Here is an 8,600-nt window from a genome sequence, read left to right on the forward strand (position 1 = left end):
CTGAAATTCCATGCCACTCAACTGACTTACCTGAAAACTGTCTGAACATAATTGATAAATTCTCCTTCAAAGTGCTTACTTTAAATATACGAAGTCTAAACAAAAATTTTAACGCTTTCCTCGTACTTCTACCTAGGTTAAATATTAATTTAGACGTAATCGTTCTTACTGAGTGTTGGATACACGATGATTCTGTAATCCCACAAATAGACAGTTACACTTCTTATAGAACAACTAAGTTTATCAACCAAGCTGGTGGCGTCGTGGTGTATGTCAACGATCGATGGGAGTGCGAGGTAAAAGAGCCTGACTTCACTGACGCCAACTGTCTGTGCGTTAACTTAAATAAACAGGTTATTCTGTACGCCATATATCGGTCTCCCTCTTTCACTAATATTGATCCATTCATCGATTCTCTCGAAAATAACCTCAAAAGCACCGGCAATAATCAGTGTAAGATAGTCGCGGGAGATATTAACATTAATATATGCCCTGATAGTAAACAGGATAGCAGTGCTCGTTACCTTTGCTTGCTGGCAGAACTCAACTTGTCCCCCACAGTAACCAAGCCAACGAGAAAAGATACGTGTCTTGATCACATTAATATCACCTCTAAATATTATTCTGAATCCTTAATATGTAAATCAGATATTACAGACCGTGATCTTGTTCTTGCCGGTATTAATTTAAATCAACCGAAACCCATAAAAAAATCACGTATTATGAAAAAAATTTACTACCATGCAATCGAAAGTGATCTGGAGAAGATTGACTGGTCAACCGTTACTTCCAAAAAGCTGGTAAATGAAGCCGTCGATGAGTTTAATGGAATATTAACTAAAATTATAGAAGTTCACTCGCAGACTATCACTGCTGTTAGTCGGTCTAAATTCACAATCCAGCCTTGGATGACCCCAGGCCTTTTACGCTGCTCTAGACACCGAGACCTTCTACATGCTAAATCAAGGTGCAATCCTAATGATCTCACTGCAAGAACCATTTATACTCGCTACAGAAATTTCTACGTTGATTTACTGCGAAAAGTCAAAACTTCATATGATTCCCACGCTGTAAGACAGCATAAAAATGATACTAAAAAGCTATGGAACACTATAAGAAAAATCACTTACAATAACAAACCTAAAATAAAATGCACAGACCTTCTTAAAACAAAGAATACTGAACGCGAATCGATAGACAGTTGCAACGAGTACTTTACTAATGTAGGCCCTAGCTTGGCTACCAAAATTCTCTCTGAAATTAACACGAGCCAAGCCGAACTTGCTAATAGCATAAGGTTAACAAATGCTCCATCTGCTTCTCTTTTTATGACTCCGACTGATGAAGCAGAAATTGAAAAAATGATTGCAGAACTTAAGTCAGATAGTGCACCGGGTCTCGATGGCTTATCTAACGTTCTCCTGAAAAAAATTAAAAACTATATTATTTTGCCTCTCACATTCATATGCAACTTGAGTCTTGCAGAGGGCACATTTCCCGACGCATGGAAAGCTGCAGCTGTCACACCGGTGTACAAAAGCGGGGACAAAAATATGTACGGCAATTACAGACCTATTTCGCTGCTAGGATCATTTTCAAAAATCTTGGAGAGGGTGGTTAACAAGCGCGTAGTCAATTTCCTAGAAAACAATAATATATTATCGCAAAAGCAATTTGGTTTCAGGAACGGGAAATCTACCGAAGCTGCTATAACTCAATTAACAGATAAGATCGCTGACCATTTAGATCAAGGAAAGACCTGTGTCGGAGTGTTCTTAGACCTAGCCAAGGCCTTCGACACAGTGTCGATCCCAATCTTGATTAGGAAATTGGAGATGTCCGGGATACGAGGAACTCCGCTAAAATGGATGCATAGTTACTTGTCGCGTCGCACACAATGTGTTAGAGTTAATGAACAGGTCAGTAGTCTTAGACAAATAACTTTTGGTGTGCCTCAAGGCAGTATACTTGGACCAACTTTGTTTCTGATCTACATTAATGATTTGACCTTCTTGGACTTGATCAATGCGGACATTGTGTGCTACGCAGACGACACTGCAATCCTATTTCACGGTGCTTCGTGGGATGAAGTAATCACCTCTACAGAAACCGGTCTAGCCTCGGTGACAAAATGGCTCCAAAACAATTTACTGACGCTTAATGCAGACAAAACAAAATTTTTATGTTTTCACAAAACAGCTGCTTCCGCTCCTCAATCTTTAAGTGTCTTAAAAGTTCACTCATGCACTGGTAATCGGATGTCATGTGACTGTAAATCTATAGCAAGAGCCTCGTCTATAAAATATTTAGGTGTTATCTTGGACGAGAAACTCACCTTTACAGAGCACATACGAACCACAGCGAATCGTGTCAGGAAATTGATATATACCTTTAAAAATCTTCGGGATGTCATGGATAAGCCACTGCTCAAATCGACGTACATTGCTCTAGCTCAATCTGTCATTACGTATTGCATCTCAGTATGGGGTAGTGCAGCAAGTGGCAAGTACTTATCTAATACTTTTAGAGAGAGCCCAACGATCGTTACTAAAGGTTATTTTTTCAAAACCGAGAAGTTTCTCAACCCAATGTTTGTATTCAGAAAGTGAGGTTCTCACTGTTCGCCAACTGTTCATATTGCGTAGTTCCATTATAGCACATAAACATATACTTAGTATGCCAAATTATGAACAATTACTGAAAAAGCGCAACTTTGTCTTTCCCTTACCTACACTTAAGTCACACTTTGCTAAAAGATTTGGTTTATACAATCATTTAGCTGTTTACAAGGTTGTTAACAAAAATTGCGACATTAAAACCTGTTCGGTTAAAGAGGCTCAATGTAAAATCAAAATATGGTTAAACACTTTGAATTATAGTGAAACAGAAAAAATACTAACATATTAATAGACGCACACACACTTTGACATACACACACCTACACACACACACACACACACACACACACACACAAACATACACTTTAAACACACACACACACACAGACACACACCTGACTCATAAGTACCTCCTCCTTCCTTGCCTAGTTCTTGTAGTTTATTAGCTTTAAGCTTTTAATTTTAATTTTACTAAAGTTAGTGTTATAGTAGATACAAAAATTGTAGTATACTTAGTACTCTTAGTAGTAGACTGTAGGGTAGCATGCACTTTGTTAATTTAGCTCTTAGTAGTGAATTCTTTAGCGCCTAATGTAATCAATCAAAACTGGCAAACTAGAAAAAGTGCCATCCTGCGAGACAGGCATAGCCTAGTGCAGGTGTCACGGGCAATTTTCATATCATGTAACAATTTTAGCAGTGTTAAACTAGAATAAGTTTACCTAACCTTGTTTAATCTTGTTTCACTGTATCAATAAACTATTTTGATTTTTTTTTTTTTTGATTTTGGTGAACACACATTTTTCTCTGTTACCTGTGGACCGTCGGACCGTCAGGATGTATTTTAAATTAATTATATTAAATTATTAAAAAAAAAATCATTTTACATATTTTTATTTTAACAAATAAAAATCGTGTTCACATTTAAGTCCAACCATGTATTAGTCCACTAAAAGTCCACACTATATATAACATACGACTTAAATGTGGACTCGATTCTAACCTGATTTCTAGTACGAAATTTGTTGACAGGGGCCCATGTTTCAACCCTCCCCAATTTATCGATATCGATAAAATACGCAAGCGTGTGGCATACTACACTATTTAAGTCTGTTATGTTGGTCCTATTGTTCTTTGACAGTTCTTTGTCATACATGTTGGTAATGATTGGAACACCAAACATACACACAGACTAATCAAATCGCTAGTATGGAAGTCCCGTCTCTTAAAACGTAGTGATTATCGTCACTTGTAATATGAATTAATGTAACCGCCAAAATTACAAAATTGAGTTAAGTATACAGTTCGACTGCAAATTTGATTATCTGTCGATTACTGCTATTAAAATTTCGATAAGTACCTTGAAAAAAAAGTCGATTACGTTAACCAAAATCAGACCATTTTTTTAATTTTAGCGACTTTGAATTAATGTAAGACACATTTTTTATAAATAACTTACTATAGGGTAACGTAACGACAAGCTTTTTTAGTTTCGCATTGACTAGTATGATGGTACTGATCAGACAAGTTTCAAACTTTAAACCGAGATTACAAATACTTCTATTATAAAAAAAACCCAAGCTACAAGTGTACCTTACTAATGACAAAAGGCTTCGGCGAAGAACATTTATATTTCAATGTAGCTTTTAGCAAGTTTTTGATTGAAACAAAAATGTGACATAGTTATAAACTAAAATTATAGTTTATCTTAACTTTAATTATTAATTTAAGAGACCAATGAGTACATAAATCACCTCGAGGAAAAAAAATCATGCTACAAACGAGCTGAAATACATCGTAATATGTTATACAAAGATAACTCGACAGTGATGGCTAGTTTCGATCTTCAGAAAGTTCTGAATACCCCACATGGCCAGAGTATGCTGCTATACTACAGCAGAAAGTATGCTGTTTACAATTTAACTGTGTTTGAATCCAATACACAGAATGGATTCAGTTGCGAAATTGGGACCTGTTTATATCAATATCTCCTTGACGGGTGTGTAATGTTTAATATAATTATAAAAAAAAACTATCATACATTTGTTATAACGCCATTTGATATATTATTGTATGTTATAATGTAATTTTTATTATACGTTTCCTTTATTATATAGTGATTTCATCTAAACTTTCATTGATATAATGCCTAATGTAATATAATTTTCAAATAGTATATAGACATGTTTTATAATGACATTTGTTATATTATATTTTTGTATAACGTAATACTTCATACAATTTTATCAAGTATAAATACATATATCGTATAACATTTTTTGTCATATTTCATTTACTGATAACGTAAAGTTTTACATACTTTTTATAACTAGTACGCAGGCCTACTGCTTTTGCTAGCTATTTTATTCTAGGGAGGTCGCAGTTCTAACCTAACCTAACCTATTTTTTCACGGATTTCGTTCTGCGGAGACCGCAGTTCAAACCTAACCTAAACCACTTTTTTGATAGAATATTTTATTCTACGGAGGGTCAAAGTTCTAACCTAACCTAACCCTCCTTTTGTTAGGTAGTTATTCGTTTGTGCGGAGTCGCAGTTCCAACCTAACCTAACCCATTTATGTCATGCAACTATTATGCTACATAAATAATTATGTGATGTCACTTGTTATAACAAATAATATGCTTTAGAGTATGTAATAAATATGGCAATGTATATTAGACGAAGTGTAAATATACCTTATGACCATTATACCAATAATAACATTATGTATACCGTTAATTAGGTATTACGGTAGTATGCCATTTATTACGTTAATCAAAACAACGATATATCAAACTATAATATATGAAAAGTAATTATAACAAATGTAATGCACCCCTCCTTGACGTTGACAAAAAAGGAACAAAATATGTAATTCTTTATTGCGATTCTTGCTGGGGTCAAAATAAAAACCAAGTAATACTGACCATATTGAAATACTTTTTAGAGAACGCAAAAAATGTACAATCAGTGCAAGTAAACTATCTCCTACCGGGGCACACTTATATATCAAATATCAAATATCAACATTTATTCAGCAAATAGGCCACAAGGGCACTTTTACACGTCAACATTGAATTTACATACAAGCAAAAATAATAACAAGACATTAACAATTTTATAAAATACAACTAACAATTCAAACTAACGTATTACAATTACTTAGAGACGTATATGGTCTCTTAATGTCGAATTACATAAAAAATACAGATACAAAACACAAAAAAAAACTATAATATTTAGAGGTGTAAATGTCTCTAGGTGTCAGAACTATAAGATTATATAGTTTATCAAATTATCCTTAGAGATGTATAGGGTCTCCAAGAGTCAATATCCTGTATAATTAACACATTCATTAAGAGAAAAGAAGCATACGAGAGCAGAATGAGGCGTCTCACCGTAATTAATTAATAAAAATTAAGTTACTAAGTATAATAGCTCGTGTAAGCTTAAACAGACCAGTCTCCACAAACAGCACCCGTTCACGAGTATGACGCGTATCTCAGCCATCGCCTCCCTCAACCTCCATTCGGGAAAGTGGCGACCCGATCAACGACGCCACCTTGCAAAGACTTTTAAGCGAGCATGACATGTTCAAGCTACCGGCCTATATTAATATTAAAATAGTAATAACATGTAGCTGTAAGTGTAAGACACAGCATTTTGTGCTCGTATGTTACTAGGGCTTGCAATTCGAATATTCGAATATTCGAATTTGTCGAATATTCGGCCTGTTTTGATATTCGAATATTCGGCCGCTCAGGTTTCGAATATTCGAATATTTTTTATTACTATAAAAAATCTATTTAATCCGCTGCAGTTACAGTTTCTGTGTGTTTTCCGGGTATTTACAGTGAATGAGTAATGGGTAGGTACCCAAATACGAAGGAAATAATATTTTTTACTGTATTCCTCTCGATAGACTTCGTGAATATAGTGAAACCTAACTCAATTTGAAAGAAAACGAAATCAAAAAGTATGTTATTTTTACGGTGCATAAGTTTTAAGTTAAAGGGTCATTCTGTTTATTAAGACTAAACCTTGCCCGCACTTATCGCAATTCTCAAATTTGATCATACCAAACCTGCCCAACTAGGTAATCTAACTATGCACCTTTAGCTGACGAATAATCCAGTAGTCAACTAACTTTTTCCCTTAAATATTCCAATATTATATAATTAAGCCGACCATTAATTAAGGCCTCTGAGTGACTACAAGTTAATTTAAATCAGAAAATAATTACCTACTAAAAAATAGTACATTTCGATGCTAGTGCGGAAGGTATGTCATTACTTCACGAGTACCGAGATATCTTGCCACGAGCCGCAGGCGAGTGGGAAGACTCGGGACGAGTGAAGAATGACATTTCCGCACGTGTATCGAACGACGTTTTTTAATACAGTTGCGAAAAAATAAGTAAAACATTGTTAATCGTACACTAAACAAAAGTGGTAACAGTGACAGCTCGCTTAGACGTCGTCTTTAAGTATATTATATCTATGGGCGTTTGGCAGCTATTCCGTTCCATTCAGACACCTTATTAAGAACGGAATTTTCAATATTCAATATTAAAAAATAAACGTGTTATAATGATGAAGAGGTAAGTATTAAAATATGAAATATGTATATTTTTCATATTCTTACATTAACAGTAGGTTTTTATGCTGATTACGACGTTTAAAGGAAACTAATATTAACACTCATCAATAAGTAGTCGTGAATTGGAACAAGTATAAATTTAAAAAAATTGGAAAAGTAAAAAGCACTAGTTCGACATAACCAACTTTCCGCACGCTAAACAGCTACGTAAAGTAGCACTTTGTGAGCAACTGTATTAAAAAATATCTTACATACCTAGGTTTGGTTTAGATGATTAAAGTTATATTATTTCACTCAACGGCGCATTTATAATAAAAGTTTTATCTAGAAATATTGAATACGTCTTATTTTGGCGTTTTACTTGTTTTTATAAATGTGGGCATCTCATAGTAGGATGATAAAATCTAGTCAATTAAGTGGATTTCTGCAAAATATCATTAGTTTTAGCAATATGTGAAATAAGCTTTTGAATAAAACGATAATAAACCGATTTCTCGTTCTTTTTCTTATTTTTTATAATATTCGAATAATTATTCGAATATTCGAATATGTCGTCAGAAAAAGTCGAATATTCGAATACCTGAAAGTTTCGAATATTTGCAAGCCCTATATGTTACATAAAAAGACAGTATAGCATCACATAATTACTAGCCTAAATTGACTTAGAGATGTAAAGGTCTCTAAGTGTCAAAAACATTAAAAATATAGGTATGTACAATCAAACATAAAATAAATAAATACTTAGAGATGTATAAGGTCTCCAAGTGTCCAAAACTAAAATTAAATTAAACAATATAATCAAGCGAGAAATGATTGTCTCATGTGTCAATTCTACTGGAAACTAGCATATTTAATTCACAATTAAAAAAAAAAAAACAATATTTATTATTTAACTCTTATTATACTAATGAAATCAAGCTACCGGCTTAAAGGCATCTCTATCATTTATAAAATCTTTTATACTGTAGTACGCCTTACAAGGAGCGCTTAATGTGCGACTTAAATTTATGACGTGGTAAATTCACTATATCAGTGGGGACTTTGTTATAAAAACGTGTACAGTTTCCGACGAAAGACTTACTAACCTTACGGAGACGGTGGGCGGGCACAGCAAGTTTATGTTTGTTTCTAGTGTTATAGTTATGGATATCACTGTTAACCTTGAATTCGTGGATGTTTTTCCGAACATACATAATATTCTCTAGTATGTATTGAGATGCAACGGTAAGGATGTTAACTTCTTTGAATTTCTCTCTTAGGGATTCTCGAGCGCCCAGTCCATAGATGGAACGTACAGCTCGATATTGCAGCACAAATATTGTCTGAATGTCTGCCGCTTTTCCCCACAACAGAATTCCATACGACATAACACTATGGAAGTA

This window comes from Cydia splendana, unplaced genomic scaffold (assembly GCF_910591565.1).
Source record: "Cydia splendana unplaced genomic scaffold, ilCydSple1.2 scaffold_50_ctg1, whole genome shotgun sequence".
Taxonomy (NCBI): domain Eukaryota; kingdom Metazoa; phylum Arthropoda; class Insecta; order Lepidoptera; family Tortricidae; genus Cydia; species Cydia splendana.